The following is a 22,570-nucleotide window of genomic DNA, read 5'->3' as shown; positions in this document are numbered from 1 at the left end:
AGTCCTTGGAAACAACCCGCGCTGGAACATTTGTCATACAAGTACACACACCCACTTCGGAAATCTAGTCCGTGCTAGGGGACCCCGGTGGCAACTGCAGGCGCTCGGCGTTGACTGCCGCCGGCTGCTTCCCCTGGAAGAAGAGGAGCCAAGCAAATCCGGCCGGTGTTAAATTTCACCGCTCACTGACTTGCAATGACATCACCAAACGTAGTGCACACCTCCCCCTCCGCCCCGCAACCTTCCCCCCACCCCGCGCCCGGCTGGGGCGCCCCTGTCCGCAAGCCCCTGGGCCCGCCGCGCCTGGGGCGCGCTCGCCGCCGCCCCGGCACCACTCCGACCCTCTCGCTTCCCACGCTGTACTCCCTCGACATGCCCGAAGCTTGTAGGTGACTGGTATCCTTCCTCTAAGTGTCCATGTACCGTTTCCTTTTTCAGCAGTCCCCAATTTGATGTTTTCTCTCTTGAGTGTCTCCCATTCCCGCTTTTCTCTATCCTCTTCACACACACCTTCTGAAATCACATTTAGCTCAGCGGCGTCCTTCACTGTCCTCCGACTCTCTTGCTTTTTTTTGCAGCTATGCTTGTGGCCTACGTCGTATTATTAACTGACTGCAAAAAGTTCTCATTAATTCCTTTCCTCCCCTTCATTCCTTCCTTTCAGTCTGTCCCCCGTACTACTTTCTACTGATTCTTCTCTCCCGTAATCCACTTTTCTGCCTTTCTCCTGCTTAAAAGCGTGGACTAATGGTCTGCAGTTATGCAACAAAAGCATAGGAACACACCTCGGCCTTACCAATTTGAATACCTTCTCCAATTTTTGTAATAAATTTCTTTTTCGATGTAAGTCCCCATTCTCTCCACAGCCTTTTCATACTGAGAAGTCTACTTCCAATTTTTGAAGAAAAAAAAATTTTTTTAATTCTGCTTTTATCTTTCTCATTAATAAGACTGGAAATTCCAGAAGGCCAGGGACCTATTATCTTGCTCATCATTGTATTTTCAGCACCTAAAATAATATTTGGTATGTCTGTTTAATGAATGACTGCTGTATACCAGTGAATGTCATTTCTCCAAGTTGTCCTTGTCTATTCTGTGCACCATCCACAGCTAATGCCCCTTCCACAGGCTGAAAGGCATCCCGCATTACATACACACTATAAAGGTTAAGGTGACCATATTAATGAATGGAAATGATTGGTGTGGCCCTTGGAATCTGGGGGATTTTTTCTTCTAAGAACACAGTTTAATCCATCTTCCTCTTCCTCAATTTTTCAACTTTTCATCTTGAAATGATTTTAGATTTACATAAAAGTTGCTAAAAAAGTAAAGCAAACTCCTGTATAGGCTTCATCTGACTTCCTCTAATGTTAATATCTTACATAAACACAGTACAATTATCAAAACCAGGAAATTAACACTGATACAATACCATTAACTAATCTAGAGATCTTATTTAAATTTTGTCAGTTTTCCCAAATGTCCATTGTCTTGTCCAGGATCTCAACTAGGATCCTGCACTGTGTTTAGTTAGTTAATTAATCAATTAACAGAGATATTAAATAAATTGCCATATCTCCTTAGTCTCCTGCCCTCTGTGGAATTCCCTGTCTTCTTTCATCTTTCATCATTTTGACAATTTTGAAGAGCACAGGTCAGTCATTTTGTAAAAGGTCCCTAAATTTGGATTTGTGTGATGTAGTCCCATGATTCAGGTTTTGTATTTTCAGCTAAAATACCACTGAAGCGATGTTGTGCCTTTCTCGGGGCATCGTATTGAGTATACATAATGTTGATGTATTTTATTCCTAGTGATGCTAACTTTGATCACTTAGTTAAGGTGTCACATGCCAAACAGCCACTATGACTACCCACCCCCCCCCAACTTTTGTATCAAATACCCACGGCTTTCTGGAATCCTCCTAGAAACCCAGTATCAAGGGAAGATATTCATTCTTAACCTGAAGAATTTCTACAGTATTCTATCCCTACAGTATATCTATTTTTGACTACTGGTCAACTAAAAAAAGACAGGTAATTTGGTTTGGTGGAAAGAATAGACTAAGAATTAAGCAGATCTTAAGTAACTCACCCAATTTCTGTCTCCGTTTCCCCTTCAATTACTTAAGGATTAAAAATATTTTTTTTCTGTTCACAATGTTGAGTCAATATTTGAAAGCTGTATGAAATGGAATTATCATTAAAATGTACCTCAGGTTCTTTGAATATAAGAAGAGAATATTTGCTAGAGTTACTAGAGCCCTTTTCACGCAGAAGCATCCAAAGGGTACGCATACCCTCAAATAGAGTACATTTGATTGTGGGAGAGGAAGCATTTGCCCAGTAAAAAATAAACAATGTAAGGTTTAAATGATATAGACTTTTTAGGATGGTAGAGTTCAGCATAGATAAAATTAGTCAATACAGCTTCACCAAAGACCATGGGATTTAGCTGGGCCTTGAAAAGTGAAGAGGATTTACATAGGTGGAGAAGAGAAAGATAGTATGCTTAGAGGGACCTCCCTGGTGGTCCAGTGGTGAAGAGTCTGCCTTCCAATGCAGGGGACGATCCCTGGTTGGGGAACTGGGATCCACATGCTGCGGGGCAACTAAGCCCTCAGGCCACAACTACTTAGCCTGCGGGCCTCGGCTACAGAGCCCACATGCTCTGGAGCCTGCATGCCACAACTAGAGAGAGAAAACGCTGCACACCACAACTAGAGAGAAGCCCGCACGCCACAACGAAAGATCCCACATACCGCAACGAAGATCCTGCAATTAGGACCCAATGCAGCCAAAAATAAAAACAAATAAAATAAAATATTTTAAAAGAAGATAGTATGCTTAGAAATTTTGAGTAGGAGACTAATAGCAATTGAACAAGAGGAAGATACCTGAATTATATTCAGGGGAAAGGAGTAGATTCATCAGCTTGGGTTACAGGTTCGTGCATTAGAAGACAGGTCGAGGGCAAACTATGGAAGTCCCTGAATGCCAGGATAAGGGTTCATTCAGTCATTCAATAAACACTTATTGTGTCACCTACTATGTGCCAGGAACTCTTCTAGGCACTCAATTACATCAGTGAACAAAATGCTTGCAAATTCTTCCCCTCATGGAGATTACATTCTATTGTTTAAATTTAATCTATGGGCAACAGGAAACATAAAGAATTTTAAACATAAATGATTATGTTCCAAATTCCCATTTTAAGAAGACTGATCTTAACATCAGATGCTAAGATTGGAAAGAGAGAAGGTTGGAGGAAAAGTTCGGTGCAGGTGTTGAAATATGTTTGTATTGTGAACTATGGTAGGAACAATAGAAAAGCTAAATGAGAGAATTGTTATTAAAAGGAATCAGGAATCTGATAACTGGTTAGATTGGGAAGGGAAGAGATATGGATGAAATTTCAAGTTTGAATGATTAAGAAATTATGCCATTGGCCAATGGCAAAAGGAAGACAACTAACTCAGTTTGAGACATACTATGTTGAGATCTTGGTAGGACACTGTTTTGGAGCTACCCAAAGATCTGTTGGAGTTAGAAGCTAGACTTCAAGAGAAGGGCCAGAGCTAGAGTTTTAGACTTCTTCATTATCTGCCTAAAATGGTATCTGAGGCCTTGACAGTAGAGTCTGTTTTCAAAGATGTGAATATTTTAATGGAGAATAGAGAGTCAAGGACATAAACTTAGACTACAGGAAGTGGGAGGAAACAATATAGAACTAAAGGAGCAAGAACAAAAAGCATACAGCATTATTAAATAAGGGTATAGGAACTCAAAAAATAATGATGTAGCAAATCCTTCATAATGCTTACTATGCATGAGTATTGCTCTAATTATTTTATATATATTAACTCATCTTATTTTCTACCAATCCTGTTAAGTAGGTACTACTTATTATCCTTTTTATACAGAGGAGGAGAAAAAGTTTAGTTAAATTGCCTGAGGTCACAAAACTGGTAATGAATATGTAAACTGAATATGCAGACTGACTCTGGATAAAGTTGTTGTTCTCAATAATTCCGCTTTCTTCCATTTTTCCTTGCTCCCTCCGCCCTTTTCTCTCCCTCTCTCTGTCTCTCTGTCTCTTTCTCTCTCTCTGCCTTCCTCCCTCCCTCTCTTCTTTTCAAGAGATAACCATTTCAGGACAAGGGGCTACTGAAATAGAATATAACCTTCTGCTACAGATCCTCGTAAGGATACAAAATTCAGTATATGATGAAGGTGGCATTTCAAAACTCCATAAATAAGATCTGTTTTACAAATAATGTTGAAACTACTAGGGGAAAATAAATTTATCTCCACCTCATGGTGTACAACCAAAGTAAATTCCAATGCATTAATGGGTTTATAAAAATATTTAACTCTGTGAAGATTTAGAAGTAATTATATGTAAAAATATATCTTCTTCAGAGTGGGAAAGATTACATTTATTAATTTATCTATCAAATATTTATTGGGCAGCAATAGGTTTCAAACACTGTTCTAAGAACTAGGGAGAAAAGTCATCAGACAGACATGCCTGTTCTCCGGGACTTGTAGGTTTTCAGAAAAACAGAAGAAGTATGATTTAAAATTTTCAAGTGGTAAAATAAAAAAGAAATACAAATGTCACCCAATATAAACAAATGAAGAAACAAATGAAAAACTGGGGAAAATATTTGTAGTGCGTAGCAATTAATCTCTTTTTATAAAGCATTTTATGTTGAAATAATTATACTTATAAAAAGTTACTAAACATAGCATGAAAACTTTCCAAATACCCTTCCTCCTATGTTCCCCAAATGCTAACATTTTACCATGTTGACTTTATTATATTCTCCCTCTTTGTCTCTCTCTCTCTCCCAATTGTTTGAGAGTAATTTTCAGACATTATGCCACTTCACCCCTAAGCACTTAAATGTGTATTTCCTAAAAACAAGGTTATTCTCTTCCACAGCCACAGTTAAATTATCAAAATCAGGAAATTAATATTCATACAGTATTATTCTTTAATTTAAAGACCCATTCAAGTTTCACCAGTTTTCTCCCTACATTGTAGTAAACCTTCATTTTTCCTGCTTCAAGATCACATGTTGCATTTAATTGCATTTAGTCGCCTTTAATCTGGAACAGTTCCTCAGTTAGGGTGACCAACTCATCTCTATTTACCCAACTTGCCTGCTTTCATCACTGAAAGTGCTATGTCCTGGGAGTGCCACTCAGACAGAGGAAATCTGGGATGGTTGGTCACTACATGACCTTGATACTTTCAAAGAGTTTAGGTCATTTTTTAAATAGAATATCAAGACCTTTAATACATGAAGATTTCTTATAATCAGTAAGAAAAGAGATGAATATAGCAATGTAGAAAAATGGTCAAAAGGAATATGCAATAAAGTTGGCCCAAAACATATTAAAATATTTAATGAACTCAATTCAAGAAGTGCAAGTTAAAATAATTAAGCTCCCATTTAAACAACAAAAAAAAAGCAAATGACAAGGATTTTTAAAGAAAGTATAACATCCAACATTGATAAAGGTAGATTGAAGCTGGTACTTTTATACCAGCTGGAGGAGGGTAAATTAGGTAAAACTAGAGGAAATTTGCCAATATGGATTAAGAAACTTTAAAAGCTATATTTTTTGATCAGTGATTTTGATTCTAGAAATATATCCTGAAGAAATAATAATCAGATTCGCCCATGAAAACATATGCATAAGGATGATCATCACAGTATGATTCTATTTCTACATAAACAAATTATGGTACATTCATATAATGTAACATTATGCAACAATGAAAAAACAATGTTTTGAAGGATATTTCCTAACACGAAATTCTTAAAATATTTCAAGACAGGATGAGAAAATATATACAATACAAAATATATGGGTGTGTACAGTGTATATTATTTATCCTAGAATACAGACTTAAGGGAAATATAACAAAGTATTAATAGTAGCATAAATAATTTCTGGGTGGTAAAATTAGTGATGATGGATTAAATTTTATCCTTTCTTCTTTTTTATTTTTCTATTTTTATTTTTTACAATAAGCATGTATTATTTACATAAATCAGAAAAAAACTAATAAAAGTTTCAAGATTGAAGGAGATAGTTGGACTGGACTCCTGAGGAGTATGTGGATGGTTTAAAACAACTAACATTGGAGAATATGCTAGGGAAGAAGCTAAAAGATAGAATACATGCATTAAAATGAGTTTGTGTAGCCAGAGAAAGGTAGATCCATAAGCTGAGTTGGACTCTAGGACAACCAAACAGGTAGTCAGATACAGACTTGAATAGTCATGCCAGGAGAAAACTCTGCATTTTAAATGTCATGTTGCCAAGTTTATCTTCAAAAACCTCTGGTAATTTTTCCTCCATAATGTGTAAAAGCAAGCTGGAGCCCTCTACTGGAATGGTCTTCTAGGACGGGTAGAATTTACATTTGAAATTATAAAATGACAAGTTTACATGCCTCTATCCAGAAATAAACTTAGTGTTTTTCATATTCAGTACTTCTAAGGCTAATTTTCTACTAACTGGATATTAATTTTCTCAAAATCATGTAGTGTAAGGGGAAAGGTTATTTTACTGATGAAAGGGATAGGCTGAATGGAAGTGGAGTACAGAGAATCCACAATTAGGTGAAATAGTTGCACGGCAACTGGCAAATGTTTGCTTGAGTATCTATGGAATCTGATTTAGAAGGTAACTTAGGAGTGAAGAGGCTGAGGAAAGAACACAGTGGAGAAAAAATCAAGTTTCTGAATTTCAAACGTAAGGCAGGACATGATATACACTTTTCCTTTAGAACCATGTGAATAATAGTTAACACTTGGAAGTATTAAAGGGCCAAATAGAATGTCTTGCTGCTCTCGTGTTTCGTTATATTTTTGGTTCTTTTATAATAAGGTTTATGTTCCCCATCTGAAATCAGCGCTCCAATTTTCCAACAATTCATGTCATATCTTTAGTGTATTTGACATGAACACTCTCAGACAAAATGCTACAGACTTTAACAGAGAACCTAATTTATAGAAACCAGTGATGCAATAACGTCATCAAAAGTCAGATGAGAACTGATTGTGGGTAGTTATCTGCCTGCAGCGGCTCATTAGAATTCCAACTGCTACTCATGATTCTCTATCAGCACTTTCAGTTTCAATTCCTCTCAGCTTACTAAGAACATGAGAAAATTCAATATGGAATTTTGAATCGTATCTATTTGATCTTTTTCAACAATTTCAAAATGAATAGAGCTCCCACACTTTTTCAAAGAAGGCAAAACAAACTAATGGTAAGAGTATTTTTTGAGGTATAGAAATGGAAGAAACTTTTCCATACTTTGTAATAAGATTCTTGCAACAATAATGGCAATATTTATGAAAGATCATAAAAATATTTGCTATTCCATGGAAGAGGAGGAAAAGTTAATTTGCCAGTCCAGTCTCCCAAATTAATAGGGAAGTAACAAATGCCTACAGCTTCTGGCACATGATTGAAAGTCTTGGCATACTTTAGTAAGGGGATACCCATTTTTGCCAAAGTAAAAACTTAATATAACCCATATCGAAGTCTGATGAGTTGCATGAGATGAAAAAGCAAAATAAATATTTTAGCATGTGTATAGAGTTCAAGCAATCACATCCAAAATTATTGCAGTGATGCCAAGATTATTTGGATTCTGCACAGAGGCTGACTAAGGGACATGTATGGTGCTTACTTTCAGGTATTCTGATTGGTGAAGAGACCTTGAGGAGCAAAGTGAAGTTGGAGTAGGAAGGCAAGAAAGGAACCGATATTACCAAGCACCTCTATGTAATGGGCACAGTTCTAGGTGCTATAACATATCTAATGTTATAACTATCTCAACCATCCAATGAGGAGATATTATATTCATTTTCTAAGTAAGAAAACTGAGGCCCTGAGAGTTTATTTTCCAAGGGCATACAGTTAATAAATAGTAGAGCTGGAACCCTGGCTCAGATCCATCAAATTCTGAAGTCGGTGCTCTTTGGAATCCAATGATTCTCAAATTTTAGTGTGTATATAAGTCACATGAGTTGCTTTTTACAAATTTCTGAATTTTATGTCTAGACCCTCTATGTTTGAGGTGGAGTTCAGGAATATGAATTTTTAACAAGTATTACAAAAAACTGTGATGCAGATAGGCTAATGATATGTCCAACCATTCTTGACTTAGTTACTGAACACAATACTTATTGATTACCTGTAAAATCTTTTAATGAGTAAATACTCTTATTCACATGTACCTGGACAGAATAACTACGGCTTAATTAAAATTCCATGCTTAGATATTTATTGAATGAACGAATAAACAATGGCATGCCTACTACGTTCCAGGCAATGTTCTAAGACCTGGGGTCATGAAGATATATGGCATAATTACTACTCTTAAGGAGCTTATAACCTGCTAGAGAAAGAATCTAGTACGAAACACAAACTGATATGTATGATATATATGATAGAAAAAAAGAAAGAAAAATCAACTGGTGATATAGGGCAACTGAGGCACAAAGGAGACAGTACACAATTCTATTGAGAGTGAGTGGGAACATGTAAAGCTCAGGTCTTTAAGAACGAGCATTTGCCAAATAGACAGGAAAGTTCAAGCCAATCTTGGACCGCCACGTGGAAGTGGCAGTGCAGGCAATAGCATTGAGGTACAAAAGGCTCTGGCACATGATCAGGGAACTGCAGTTGGAATGGCTACAATATAGTGATGAGGCTGGAAAGATCACAGAGTATCTTTCAGGAAGTTGGACTTAGCCTAATTTTCTTCTCTATCCACTAGTCTAGAAGAGTCCTTTATACTAGTGCAAATGGCCATCATTCCTTTGAAACTGAGAAAATATTTGAGAGATAAATGCTTAAACTTTGCTCATTTTAAAACAGCTGTCCCCAACCTTTTTGGCACCAGGGACCGGTTTCATGGAACACAATTTTTCCACGGATTGTAGGGGGAGGGGATGGTTCAGGCGGTGATGCGAGCGATGGGGGACGATGGGCAGCGATGAAGCTTCGTTCGCTTGCCCGCTGCTCACCTCCTGCTGTGCGGTCCAGTTCCTAACAGGGGGTTGGGGACCCCTGTTTTAAAAGATGGGTCCTAGAAGTTGATTTCTTTTTTTGTTTAGAACATGATGCACCTTAGTTAGAGACACAGACTTTGTTAAGGTAATAAGGTATGCTTACTCTGGCTGCAATAACCAGGCGGGAGCCCCAGGCTAATAGCTGGAAGGGTTCTTTAACTGTGGGCTTTAAGAAGGTGACAAAAAGATTCATAAAAATGACTTAAGAAGCACTTTGGGATGATAACTATATACGCTTGTCACATAGCTAACTAAGGCATGTTTATATATAATAGATTACGAATGATAAAATCCTCAGTCCCTCCTCACTAGGGAAACTGATGAAAACCCTTAGCTTGGATGGTGAGAAAATTTTTCAGTTCTGATACAATATATATTTCCTGTCTCTTATCACGCAAGCTTTGTTGATCTTCTCTGCTGCCACTATTTCCTTCTCAAGTCTGTTTATGCTAGGATCTTTCTCCTTTTGTTCTGGTCCTTTATTCTCAATCTCACAAATTTACTCACATGTGCATCTAGAACAGTTGGCAGAATAATCTTCCTTTCTTGGTTTGCTGGTCCAGAAGCTAGTGAGCTCTACATAATAAGTTCTTCCACGTGGATGCCCAGGTTCTTCAAGGTGCTTTGAGCCATGCGGTGCAGGAAGAGTGTTTTATTCTGACTTTTGGTGGGAAGTGTAACATACTTATTGGGACTAGACCTAAAACTAGATAGAAACACTTACACTCTTGACACATTTTGCATAATACTGAGTCCACCATTCTAATCCTATACGATCCCATTCCCTTTGAGCAGAATCTCAAGGTTATCCAATTTGATCATTTCACACCTACTGTAGCCTAGCTTCCTGTTCAAAAAAAAAACCCTGGAAGTAACCAAAACTAAGATGAGCCCACTGTCTGTTAATGAATTATCTTTGTTATCCCAGTTACCTGTTTCTCATCCCTCCCATGTAATGGCTCATTATTCTAGCCGTTTAGCACAGATTCTATATTGTTCATTTGTGAAGTGAACTAAATGGAGGCTACCAATTAAAAGGTAGCTCGCTTTTCTCTGGCAGGGAACCTTAATCAGTTTTAGGGTCATAGCCAAGAGACTAGGATAATCGGAGTCCAAACACCAGACAAAAGGGACATATATGTACAGCAGTGTCCCACTAAGTACTCTGATATTTTATTTTGGTCTACCCTTCAAGCAAATATGTATGTGTGTGTGTGCATGTATAAAGTTTTAAAAATTTTAAAATATGGCCATAGGGATGTTTGTTACAATGGGCAACATGCCTTACGTAGTCAAGTGTTACAGTGGCACCACCTATACCACTGAAGTTCACAATCTGTCAATATTTCCATTTTTAAACCCTTTCTGAATGAACTCCAAAAGCTACAGCATTAGCAGAGAGCCATTCATTTTCAAACATATATATAAAAAGTTAAATTAAAACTGGAACTTTGGAGTTTGCCTTTGAAACTTTAGGGATTTCTCTCCCAACCCCTCCCTCTTCCCATTAAAAAAAATAATTGCTGCAAACAATGTGCTCCTGATACCAGACGTGGTAGCATGCTGGAGATAGAAGACAGACTGATTGGGGGAGAATTCTTTAAAGAGATATATATTTTCTAACCCTCTTAATGTTATCTCCACATAAATTTCTTTACAGACCTATTATTGTGGAGCCATTTTATGGGAGTAACAGATATTTCAGGAGTGAAAGGAAAATTTCCACTCAGATTTACTTTTCCTGACTCTCCTCTGGCAATTTCCCTCATTTTTCACAGGACAAAATTCTAGTCTAAAAGTTGTTGGAAAAAAAAAAAAAAGCAGCTTAATGTTACATCATTTAAGAAGAGTGTGATACTGCTCTAGATGTACATAAATAAAATAATTTTCAAATAAAAGTCTTAAGGTATGTTAACAGATAATTGAGGTGCTTAGAATCATATTAGCACACTAAATGGCATCTCCTAATGTGAAAAAATTTTATCAAGAAATATATCCTTGAAAGCGAGTACACCATGTGTATATGTAAGTTTTTAAAAAAAAAAAAATAATAGTACCATATAAGAAATATGACATTATTAGTACCTTTAAGCCTCTGTGTCCCCCTCCCCTCCATTGCCATTCCCCCTACCCTAGTCACATTTCTAATATTTTTTAAAAGTTTTAAGATTTAGGCTGAAAAAAATTTGTTGGCAAGTATACGAAGGATTACTATTTACTCAAACGCTTGCGGTGGGAAGTTTTGTGAGAGATTATTTCCTTCCCCACTAGAAATAAATGCTTTGTTTTTTAGTTTCAATCACTTCTGCAGTCTGTCCATGGCTCCTCCTCTGAGGCCCATCTCGGTCTTTGCTTGGAAACGGCTCTCTCATTTCTGATCTCTCTGTGCCAGCCCTATTTGTCTGCCACACTTGTTTCCAGGCAGACCTGAAAATAAGAGGAGTGCGTGATTAATAGCAGTGCTCAATATAACTACATTTGATTCCATTGGCTCTCATCCAATAGGGAAACTGAAACCAAATGATTATATTTGACCCTCTTGTGCTCTAAAATAAGACTTCCAACATAGTCACACTTTTATTTATTCAAAGATCTCAAAGGTTTCAGATTGGCAAGAATTCCAAGATGAAATTTTCTAAATTTACCCTTTGAATTGCACCTTCTAAAATTATTTTTCCTGACATAAAATTCTTAGGCTTTAATATTTACTGTGATATAATACATCTCCTATTTTGTTCAAGAAAACATGAAAGCTTATACTAATCATATGAACTAATCACGTAGAGTTATTTCTCTTCTATTTTATTTTTTGTCATGTTTGCACACAGATTATTAAATCAAAATTCTTTTCCTGTGCACCTGTAGAGTGTGTATGTGTGTGTGTGTGTGTGTGTGTGTGTGTGTGTGTGTGTGTGGAGAGAGAAACAAGACTCAAGAACAAATTTCTCTTTCATTGCTGCTCTTTATTTAAGTCTATTTATTCAGCTCTTATTTCCACATTTTAAATTTAGGAAGTAAGTTCACTGGAAGGCATTAGTTGGATCACATATAAATCATTTCTCTTCTCAGAGAAAATTTTAGTCGTGTTTAAAACCCCTTTAAGAGTTCTAACATCTCTTTAAATTAATGGAATAGTTTGTGTTAATACTGAATAAAACTAAATGAAATGTAAACACACTTTGATGTTTAAACTGTCTCAAAATTAGGGATTTAGGATAGTATATGCCCATTGTTATCACTGATCGTTTTCTTCTCAGAGATTAGTTTTTTCAATTTCCCCACCCTCATTACCACTATTTCCAGTGTGTAAAACAAAATATCTGTAGCCTAGGGCCAGAACAATATATTTTGGAATATATAATCAAGAGGAAAGTATTTAGAATTCCCTTAGTGCCAACCCCAAAAGTATGGAGCATTACTTTGGTTAAAGAAATACTATGTGTGGATAGAAAATATTTAGGAAATACAAGAAATGGAAAGAATTACAGTGTGTCTTCAAGGATAACCAGCTAATTCTAGGAGAGATGGATGTTCTTCTTAAAAATCTTTGGTTTGAATAAAATGCAAAAGAAACAGTGTTGGACGGCAGTAGATGAATTTCCCCCCCATCAGCATTTTATAAATGAAGGCATATGAAAGGCAGGATTTTTAAGCACATGGTCCAGATTGTATAAAGGACTGTTTCCATTATGTGAAAGTTGAGTAGCACTTGAATATCATGAATGAATATCTTCTTTGGATGGAATGCTTCTTTTAAATACATTGTGATATTAAGCACATTTATGGAAATAATGGGTGATGATTTTAGTATTATATAGACATCACCTTTGTTACATGATACTTCTGAAAGATTCTGCCAGCTCTGTTACTTTTGGCTTGTGAAATCACATAGGTTTTTTAGGAAATCCACAGGAATGCGTAAAAAAATCCCCTGCCCACTCTGGATGAGAGAATCAATTTTCTTTTCGTGTACCTATATTTCTATAGGTAGGTCTATAGCTTATAGCTGAAAAAGTCCATGTGTTTGTTATAGGTAGAGTGGCCTTAGCCCAGTATGGAATCAAATCCTAGCTTTGCCACTTAGAAGGCATGGGATCTCAGGTACATTATTTAATCTCTCTCAGCTTCAGTTTTCCCGTTTGCAAAATAAGGGTAATACTACTATTCATGTTCATGTGGGTGCTATGAAGATTAAATTAAATAATCCATGAAAGGTGCCAAATAATCTCTGGCACATAGCACATGCTCAATAAATGTTACTGCCTCCTAACCATCCTATGAGGTCTGCAATCCAGGTACTGTTTATCCCAACTTTACAAATTATGAAACAAACTTGAAGACAAAGCTATAGTCACAGAGCCAATGACTGGCAGAGTCATATTAGGATTGCACGTCTTTCTGATGATGATAATAATAACAGTAGTAACATTATTATTATTATTACTATTATTAGATAATTACTCTCATGCTTATTGGTTGTTTGACATTTTAGTCTAAGACTTAAAACATACTTAACAAATGGTGTCCATGATTAGAAAACTGAATTCATTCATTGTGCCACAATAAAGAACCAGGGCAGAAGTTTCTGGAATTGAACATATTGAGCAGCTGAAGATTTCAATTCCAGGAATTTAATTTGTACATTAAAAATATAAACCCTTTTTCTTCCTCATGTTTGAAATTTGCTTCTTATCTGCAACCCTATGAAGCCTACACTGAAGGCAGCAAATAAACTGTCCTCTCACAGAGGGAAAAAGCTCTCTTCCCCAGATGCTTGGTGCAGGCCCTGTTTTTACTTGGAAACAAAACAAAACAAATGCTGCAATTACTTAAGCTATCAGTTTAAACTGGGACGTATCTGCCTCCAAACCTCCCCAAATGGTAACAATTACTGTTTTAATGTTGGTGACTTGCCACTAATCAGACCTGTATTTATATCCCTATAAATGAATGTGTATTCACATAGCTAGCTTACATGCAAAACAAACATTCCTATTAATCCTAGATTTTGTGTTTGCTTTGGACTCAGCCAGTTGACCAGGTATTAGCAGGCAGAGCCCAAGTCTGTGCTATGAGAGACATATTTCAGTAACATAGACACTACTTAATACTGGCTTCTGAATCTAATATAGTCAGGAGAAGAAAATCTCTCGTTCCCTTTGTTGGCTTCAATATTTTTGAAAAGGTATGAAATATGTGGGAATGGGGGTACAGTATGATATTCCTTTATAAGTGAATCAATATTGATCCAAGGTAAGGTTCTAGAGGGGTTAGTGGAAAGAATTGTTCAGATACACATGTGCACACACATACACAAGCTGTGACTAATGTGAAGCCAGGATGAGTTCACAAAAGAACAAGATCTGACAGACTAATTTCATTTTTGGACAGGCTGGCAAAACTGGTGGATCAAAGGAGTGCATTTTGATTCAGTATGTCTGGATCTTAGTAAGGCATTTGACCAGATTTTTATGATAATCTAATGGAAAAAAAGATAAATATGTTTTCTACGATGACACAAGCCAAAGAACTCAAGGGATGTTAATTAAAAAATAAATAACTTCATAAATATCTTCTAGCACATCATAGAGCTCTGATTTTGGCTCTTCCCAAGTCAAAGTTTTCAGGTTCTTAAGTGAAGACACTGGGGACATTTGAGGATGCTGAGCAAATGTGGAAATCATGTAATGTTGGGATATAAAGTTGGGGTGACCAACTTGTCCCAATTTGCCCGAGACTTCCCTAGTTTGAGCACTGAAAATCCTGAATTCTGAGACACCCCTCGGTCCCAGGCAAACCAGGGTGAGAGTCACCCTGTATCTGAGCAGTGACTAGAGGGTGTAAGAAACCACCAGGCAGCACAAAGGAAGGCACTGACTCATGAGAGAGCTGAGTGTGTTTGAGGAGCTACAAGTGGCTCAGGTTGCCAGAGCAAGTGTTGATAAACAAGAACATATAGCTAAGAATCAGGCTCTAAAGGATCTTTCTTTTTTTTAATTATAGTAAAATATATAGTAAAATAACCACCTTAACTATTTTTAAGTGTACAGTGGTTTTAAATACATTCACATTGTTGTACAACGATCACCACCATCCAATCTCGAACTTTTTTCAGCTTCCCAAGCTGAAATTCTTTACTCATTAAACATTACTTCTCCAATTTCTCCCTCAACCAGGCCCTAGCAACCACTATTCTACTTTTTGTGTCTATGAATTTACCTACTCTAAGTACCTCATGTAAGTCAAATCATACAGCATTTGTTTTTTTGTGACTGACTTATTTCACTTAGCATAATATCTTCAAGGTTCATCAATGCTGTAGCATGTGTCAGAATTTCCTTCCTTTTTAACTAATTGTATATATATACCACATTTTATTTATCCATTCATCACACCCATCCACTGATGGACACTTGGGTTGCTTCCACCTTTTGGCTGTTGTGAATAATGCCACTATAAAATGGTTATACAAATATATCTGAGTCCCTGCTTTCAGTTCTTTTGGGTATATTCCCAGAAGTGGGACTGCTGGATCATGTGGTAATTCCACTTTTAATTTTTTGAGGAAGCACCATACAATTTTCCATAGTGGCTGCACCATTTTACATTTCCACCAACAGTGAACAAGAGTTCCAATATCGCCACATCATTGCCAATATTCATTATTTTCTGGCTTTTTTAAACAGTAGCCATCTTAATGGATGTGAAGAGGTACCTCTCATTGTGGTTTAATTTTCATTTCTCTAATGATTAATGACGTTCTTCACCTTTTCATTTGCTTATTCACCATTTTTATATCTTCTCTGGAAAAATGTCTATTCAAGTCTTTGCCCATTTTTTAAATTGGACTGCTTGTTTGTTGAGTTGTAGTTCTTTGTATATTATAAATAGCCATCCCAATGGGTGTGTCTATAGGATTGTAAATGCCATCAAATACAATTAGGATTATCCTCTCACAAGATGAAACCATTTAGGAATTTTGAGCAGATGGTGTCATGAAATTTAAACATTAGGTGGTTCACTCTGGAGAAGTTAAGGAGAAAGACTGAAGGGGGTGAATGCTGAAGCAAAGAGACCATAGGATTATAAGCTTTTATAATTATCTGTCAACAAACAATGAAGACCTTTGGTGGTGGAGGTGGGGAGGTAGAGAAATACATGCGATTTTCATATGGCATAATCAAAGGGCTGCATGATTAACGGACTGTGAGTGGGAGAAATCCAAGACAACTTCCTGGCTTCTTAGGAATACTGAGTGGATGGTAGTAGCATCACTCACCAAATTCAAAAGTCTAAGGAAGAGTAAAATAAGTTTGGAATAAACTGAATATGAGGTGACTGTGAGGTAGCCAGGTAGACATGACCTGGAGCTCAGCATAAAAGGCTGGGCTTGAGATATACTCATCACTATGTAGGTGAACCCTGAAACCACAGGTTGTCCAAGGACAGTGTGTGATATAAGAAAAGTATATTGATTTCTGAGAAACACCAAAATTTATGGGCTTGGTAAAAGAAGAGGAGCCCACAAAGAAGAGCAAGAAAGAATATCCATGAAGGTAAAATCTACAGGATACAATTTCAGATCAATATAAAAAGAACGTTCTATAAATTAGAGTTGTCCAAAAAATGTGGAAAAATCCTTTTTTTTGAAAGTGAGTTCCCAGCCCCTGCGGCTCTTGTCAGAAGCAGGACAACGACGTCCCTGGATGTCACCGGAGGGATTCATTCCCTGGTGAGGATTTGGTTTCCATGCTAAGAGTACACTTTCTAGTGACTAGAAAAACCTACTGCTTCATCAGAAAACAATGTGAATTAACAAAACTCTGGGAGATCTTTACTTGTTTAATATTTAAGGTTTCCAGGACTGACTGAATTCATTAAGGAGAAATACATGAGCCTTTTTTAGTCTTCCAAGTCAAAGGCTAGGCATATCCCACTCAGAAATTGCTGCAAATATTTTGGGAATATAAGCCAAAACAATAACTGTGATTCTCTCATAAATAATGCTTGCTGAAAGACTCAGACATACTGGCCAAAACACTTTGGTTCCAGTAAGAGGAGTTAGACAACTTGCCAGCATTTTGGAAGACAACTCCCCCTGTGTCAAAGAAAGGGGCTCAGTGTGTTACAGTTTAATTTAGTTATTAAATATGAATATGGGAACATAATGAATAAAGGAAATATGAATAAGAGTATAAACCAGAATTACTCTTGTTCTCTGTCCCAAATCATAAGGTTTACAGAATCCTGAGAAAATGGAAAGCAACAGAGTAAAACCTCTCCAAAGAGCCACCCGATAAACATCCCATCTTCTGTCTAGAAGGAAAGAGCAACCTTTGCCTGTTAAGTCCTTTATTTGGTTCCGTAACTCATAACAAGGCCCACCTGCCTCAACATGCTGACTGACAGCACAGCTGCATTCTGTCAGACAAGGTCTGCTCCCGGGACCCACCAGACCTGGATGAAGTTCAGATCACCAGTTACTGTAATCCCGTTGTTGGTTTCTGAGGAATGGTAACTGGCTTTCCAAACACATGCAGAGTCTGGGAATCATCTCTGTAGCCTACACATAGGCAAAACTGTTTGGGAATGAAGGCAATAGATCCTTGTTGTCTTAAAGTCTAAATTATTCATCTTTTGACACCCCCATACCCACCCCTGCCTGTGAAAGTGAGGTTTCTATTAAAACTGCACCATTTTAATATCCTTTTGGGGTCAGTGAGGATTTGAACCCTGCCTCTATGATTTATTAGCTGTATAACCTTGGCTATTTTTGCCTCAGTCAAATGGGGCTGTTATGAGAATTAAATGAGCTAAAATACATAAAGAGCTTACAATAGTGTGGGTACACAGAGCTCAACAAATGTATGCAAGATATATAAAGGTTTCTGTACCTATCAATTTAAAGAATTCCTCAAACCAACTGATGCTTTTCCTGAGCAGGCAATGGAAGAAGACCAAGATGCTTAGAAAATTAGCCTTTGGTTAAAAGTGTAAATAGGTTGCCTCATTTGCTGAACTATTGGTGTGAGTCACCTTTTCACACTTGTTCTCCAGGGTCTGGGGTCTCCAGTTTTTTTCTGATGAGGAGCTATTTATGATATAATGACATCCCCCAAATCTTCAGCAAGCTGATCTGTCTGGGGTCCTTAGAGTTCCAGGTGATGAGAGGTTTGGAAGCAGGAGAAAACCAATTGCTAAGAGCTGATATCATCTAGCTTACTGACTCAGTATTTGAACTAAAGCATCTTTCTATTTTAAGCTATCACCATGATCATTAAATCATGGATTTTTAGAGCTGGGAGGGGACCTTGATTCTTATCAAATCCTACACCTTCATTTTATATGTATATAAAGAAACTGAGACACAGAGATGCTAGGTCATTTGCTCAATATTTCTGAACAAATAGTGGTAGAGGACTAAAATCCATCCCTCCTGATTCAGTTCCCTCATTCATACTTTTATACAACAAATACTTCTTAGATTCTTATGATGTGCAAGATATTGAGAGTAAGGAAGTGAGTAGAACATCTCAGCCCTCAAGAATCTTATAGCCTAGAGGAGAATTCTACAAAGTACATGGACCATTATCCTACAGTGTGGTAAATACGAAGTGCTGTAATGTTGGGTGGAAAGTGTAGAGGGTTATAGTTGTTACAGTCTACTGTTAACATCTCATCATCACTGAGGAGGACCTGATCTATATCAATGCTGTCTTAGGCTCTAGGGATGCAAATGTGAAAAAGCACAATCACTGCCCTCCAAAGGTCATAAAGCTTATCACAAATACAGTACAAAGTATCACATTCCATGTTATATGAGTGTTGCAGACAGCACAGACTAAGGGAATTTAGAAGACAGAGAGCTTACCAAGGGATGGGACCACTGGGGGAGATGAACATGACATTGGATGTTGAAAAAAATAACAATCAGAACTGGTCATGCTGTGCTCAGAATTTAGTGCATGATGGCAGAAATGTGACACTTCCTATGTCAAATCTGTTTCCTTCCCCAGACAGGCTAGCTGTTCTCATGACAGTCTTCAGAACTTACAAGGAAGAGCTTAAATGTAATGTTCTTGAAGCATCCCTTACTCTGCCACATGTCTTGTTTTCTCTGTGCTTCTTAGTTTATCTTCTCTTTAGGATTTCTTTTATATTCAAATGTATTTTACAGATTATTCACTCATTCCCTTCTCAGTGTCCACTCAAGCTTTCCCTCAACAAGTCCATTTCCTAATCCAGTCTCTTAAGAAATATTTCAAAACAGACTGTATTTTTCATATTAAACTTTGACATTTTCCAAACATAATTCAACATGTGACTTTTAAGTAAGAACAGTTTTCCAAACAGAATTGTCACAATGTTACTATTAAATATTTTCCAACCATATATGTGTGAATGTGTATGTGAATTTGAAAATAAGTATTAAAGTCTACTGAGTAAGTGAATAATAAGAAAACATTAATATCAAAATGCCTAGACATTATTATCTAAACTTGGATAAACCGGGATTTTTTCCAAATCAAATACGAAATCATCAACCCAAGATGATTAGGAGAAAAATGACGTAATAAAATCAACTTTTCAATAGCTACGGCATGTTGCATTTCTTAGGAATCCTCAAAGGTTTGCTTAAGAATGGCCAAAGCAATTGAAATTAAAAAATAAAGTGCCAAAACAACTCTGAAATCATATTTCTAAAAATTTATAAATTTCTCCAATTCTCTGCATTATTTAGGGAAAAAGTTACTTTCCCAGGAAGGAAACTTCACTTTAAAAAAACACTCTAGGGGGCTTCCCAGGTGGCGTAGTGGTTGAGAATCTGCCTGCTAATGCAGGGGACACGGGTTCGAGCCCTGGTCTGGGAAGATCCCACATGCCGCGGAGCAACTGGGCCCGTGAGCCACAACTACTGAGCCTGCGCGTCTGGAGCCTGTGCTCCGCAACGGGAGAGGCCACAACAGTGAGAGGCCCGCGCACCGCGATGAAGAGTGGCCCCCGCTCGCCGCAACTAGAGAAAGCCCTCGCACAGAAACGAAGACCCAACACAGCCAAAAATAAATAAATTAATTAATTAAATTAAAAAAAAAAAAAAACACTCTAGTATTCCCCTTGCTAAGAAATAAGCCAGATGGTTCCAACACATGGAATTTTACTTGGGAAAAATTCAGAAATACAGGGAAACTTTAGTAACTCTTTGGTACTAACTACCACTGTGTGATTCCTAGAATTTTTTTTCTTTTTCTTTTTTTTTTTTTTAATATTTTATTTATTTATTTATTTATTTATGGCTGTGTTGGGTCTTCGTTTCTGTGTGAGGGCTTTCTCCAGTTGCGGCAAGTGGGGGCCATTCTTCATCGCGGTGCATGGGCCTCTCACCATCGCGGCCTCTCTTGTTGCGGAGCACAGGCTCCAGACGCGCAGGCTCAGTAATCGTGGCTCACGGGCCCAGTTGCTCCGCGGCATGTGGGATCTTCCCAGACCAGGGCTCGAACCCGTGTCCCCTGCATTGGCAGGCAGATTCTCAACCACTGCGCCACCAGGGAAGCCCAAGAAATTTTTTTCTTGATGAAAGATGAGCAAATAGGAACCAATGTCTACTAAAAAAATAAATAAACAAACAACCTGGAAAGCATCAGCAAGTGGTTATATAGAATCAGTACGATATTCTAGAAAGAACCTGGACCGGGATCAAGTTACCTGGATTTGCCACTTGCCAAGCAGAAGAGAATGGATTCCACAGATACGTTCTTTAAATGCTTCACTTTAAGTATACCACTTGATATTTTTGACAAATGTATATTCCTGTGAAACCATCACCCCAAACAAGATATGGCATATTTCCATCGCCCTAGAAAATTCTCTCATGCCCCATTGCAGTTAATTTCCTCCCCCATCGCTGCCCCAGGCAGCCACTGATTTTATTTCTATAGCTTTACCTTTTCTAGAACTTCGTATAAATGGAACCATGTAGTATGTATTCTCTTGTCTGCCTTCTTCTGCTCAGTTGCTTTTGAGACTCATCCACGTTGTCGTACATTAAATTTTCTTTTTGTTGCAGAATATACTCCAAAGAGTGCTGTTGTGTGCTTTGAAGGTTATAGCAGAAGGTGAAATAATTCATAATTCATAATTCATTTAGCTAGCGTGGTAACCATTAGATAGTAGGCTGCTTTAAAGTCTGCATTTATTTACTTGTTTGTTTACTGACTGATGGACTGATTGACTGATTTAAATTTCTGGTGCTTAACTCGGTGCCTAACCCATGGAGAGTGTGCTTCACAAATCTTTGCTATTGAGTGAACACCAGGAAAACATACCTGTTCCAGTTACTTTGGCAAGGGGACTCTAAAGAAAGGTAACCTGTCGGCATTCCATCAACTTCAGTCCAAACTGCCCTCATGTGCTTTCCTGACTACTGGAAGGAAGTAGGTACTCTTTACCAGAGAAACAGATGTTCCCCAACTTTGAAACTTGAATCCTGGCCTCATCAGTTACCACTTAGCTGTGTGACAATGGACAAGCTACTTAATGTCCTGGGCCTCAGTTTTCTCATTTGTAAAATATGGGTAATAATTATACTGACTTCAAAGGATTATCACAAGGATTAAAAGAATAATAGCATTACACACGTGCTGGGCACAAGAAGATTTTAATACATATATATTATTACAATTATTATTGTTGTTATTGAATAATTTTAAGGAGATATATTAATAAGAATGATAATGTTTTAAAATGCCAACCAGTAGCTTCATAAATGCCAACCAGAAGCAATAAGTACACATAAGCTGGTTATTAACCAAAAATCTGACTACTGACCAAGTTTTTCTTCTAGAAAATAATAAATTAGTTCTTGTGTAAGCAATGACTGTGAAGTGCTTGGAGGTATTCTCATGGCTGAAGTAATGTATATTTACTTACTTGATAACTATGGTTGTCTGAATTGTATCTCCCCAAAAGGCTACGTTGAATTCCTAACACCCATTACATGTGAATGTGCCCTTTTTTGGAAATAGGGTCTTCACAAATATAACCAAGTTATGATGAAGCATATTGGATTAGGGTGGGCCCTAAATAGAATGACTGGTGTCCGTATGAGAAAGGAAAGAGAGATAGTCAGACACAGAGACACAGATACACAGGGAAGAAGGCCGTGTGATGATGGGGGCGGAGACTGGAGTGCTGCAGCTGAAAGCAAGGAGCACCAAAAGCCCTAGAAGCTAGGAACAGCTAAGGAAAGATCCTTCCCTAGTATTTCACATGGAGAGCATGAGCCTGCCAACACCTTGACTTTGGACTTTAAGGCTCCAGAACTGCAAGAGAATACATTTCTGTCATTTTTTAAATTGAAGTATAGTTAATTTACAATGTTAGTTTCAAGTGATTCAGTTATATATATATATATATATATATATATATATATATATACTTTTTCAGATTATTTTCCATTATAGGTTATT

The 22,570-nt window shown here is 37.4% G+C and overlaps 1 protein-coding gene across 1 annotated transcript in view; it reads right to left on the bottom strand.

Moving 5' to 3' along the window:
* The window catches only part of COL24A1 (collagen type XXIV alpha 1 chain), a 412,921-nt gene extending 392,582 nt beyond the window's left edge, over positions 1-20,339 (bottom strand). The window contains exons 1-2 of the mRNA XM_082408071.1: positions 20,205-20,339; positions 52-19,891 (exon numbers count right to left, since the gene is read on the bottom strand). The gene's annotated coding sequence lies outside the window, so the exon portion shown is untranslated. The remainder of the gene's footprint in view (positions 1-51; positions 19,892-20,204) is intronic.
* Between the last annotated feature and the right edge of the window lie 2,231 nt (positions 20,340-22,570).

Source organism: Balaenoptera borealis (assembly GCF_965194805.1).
Source record: "Balaenoptera borealis genome assembly, chromosome: 1".
Classification (NCBI taxonomy): Eukaryota; Metazoa; Chordata; class Mammalia; order Artiodactyla; family Balaenopteridae; genus Balaenoptera; species Balaenoptera borealis.
Note: the sequence above shows the minus strand (reverse complement) of the source record. Positions and strands in the feature narration are given on the sequence as shown.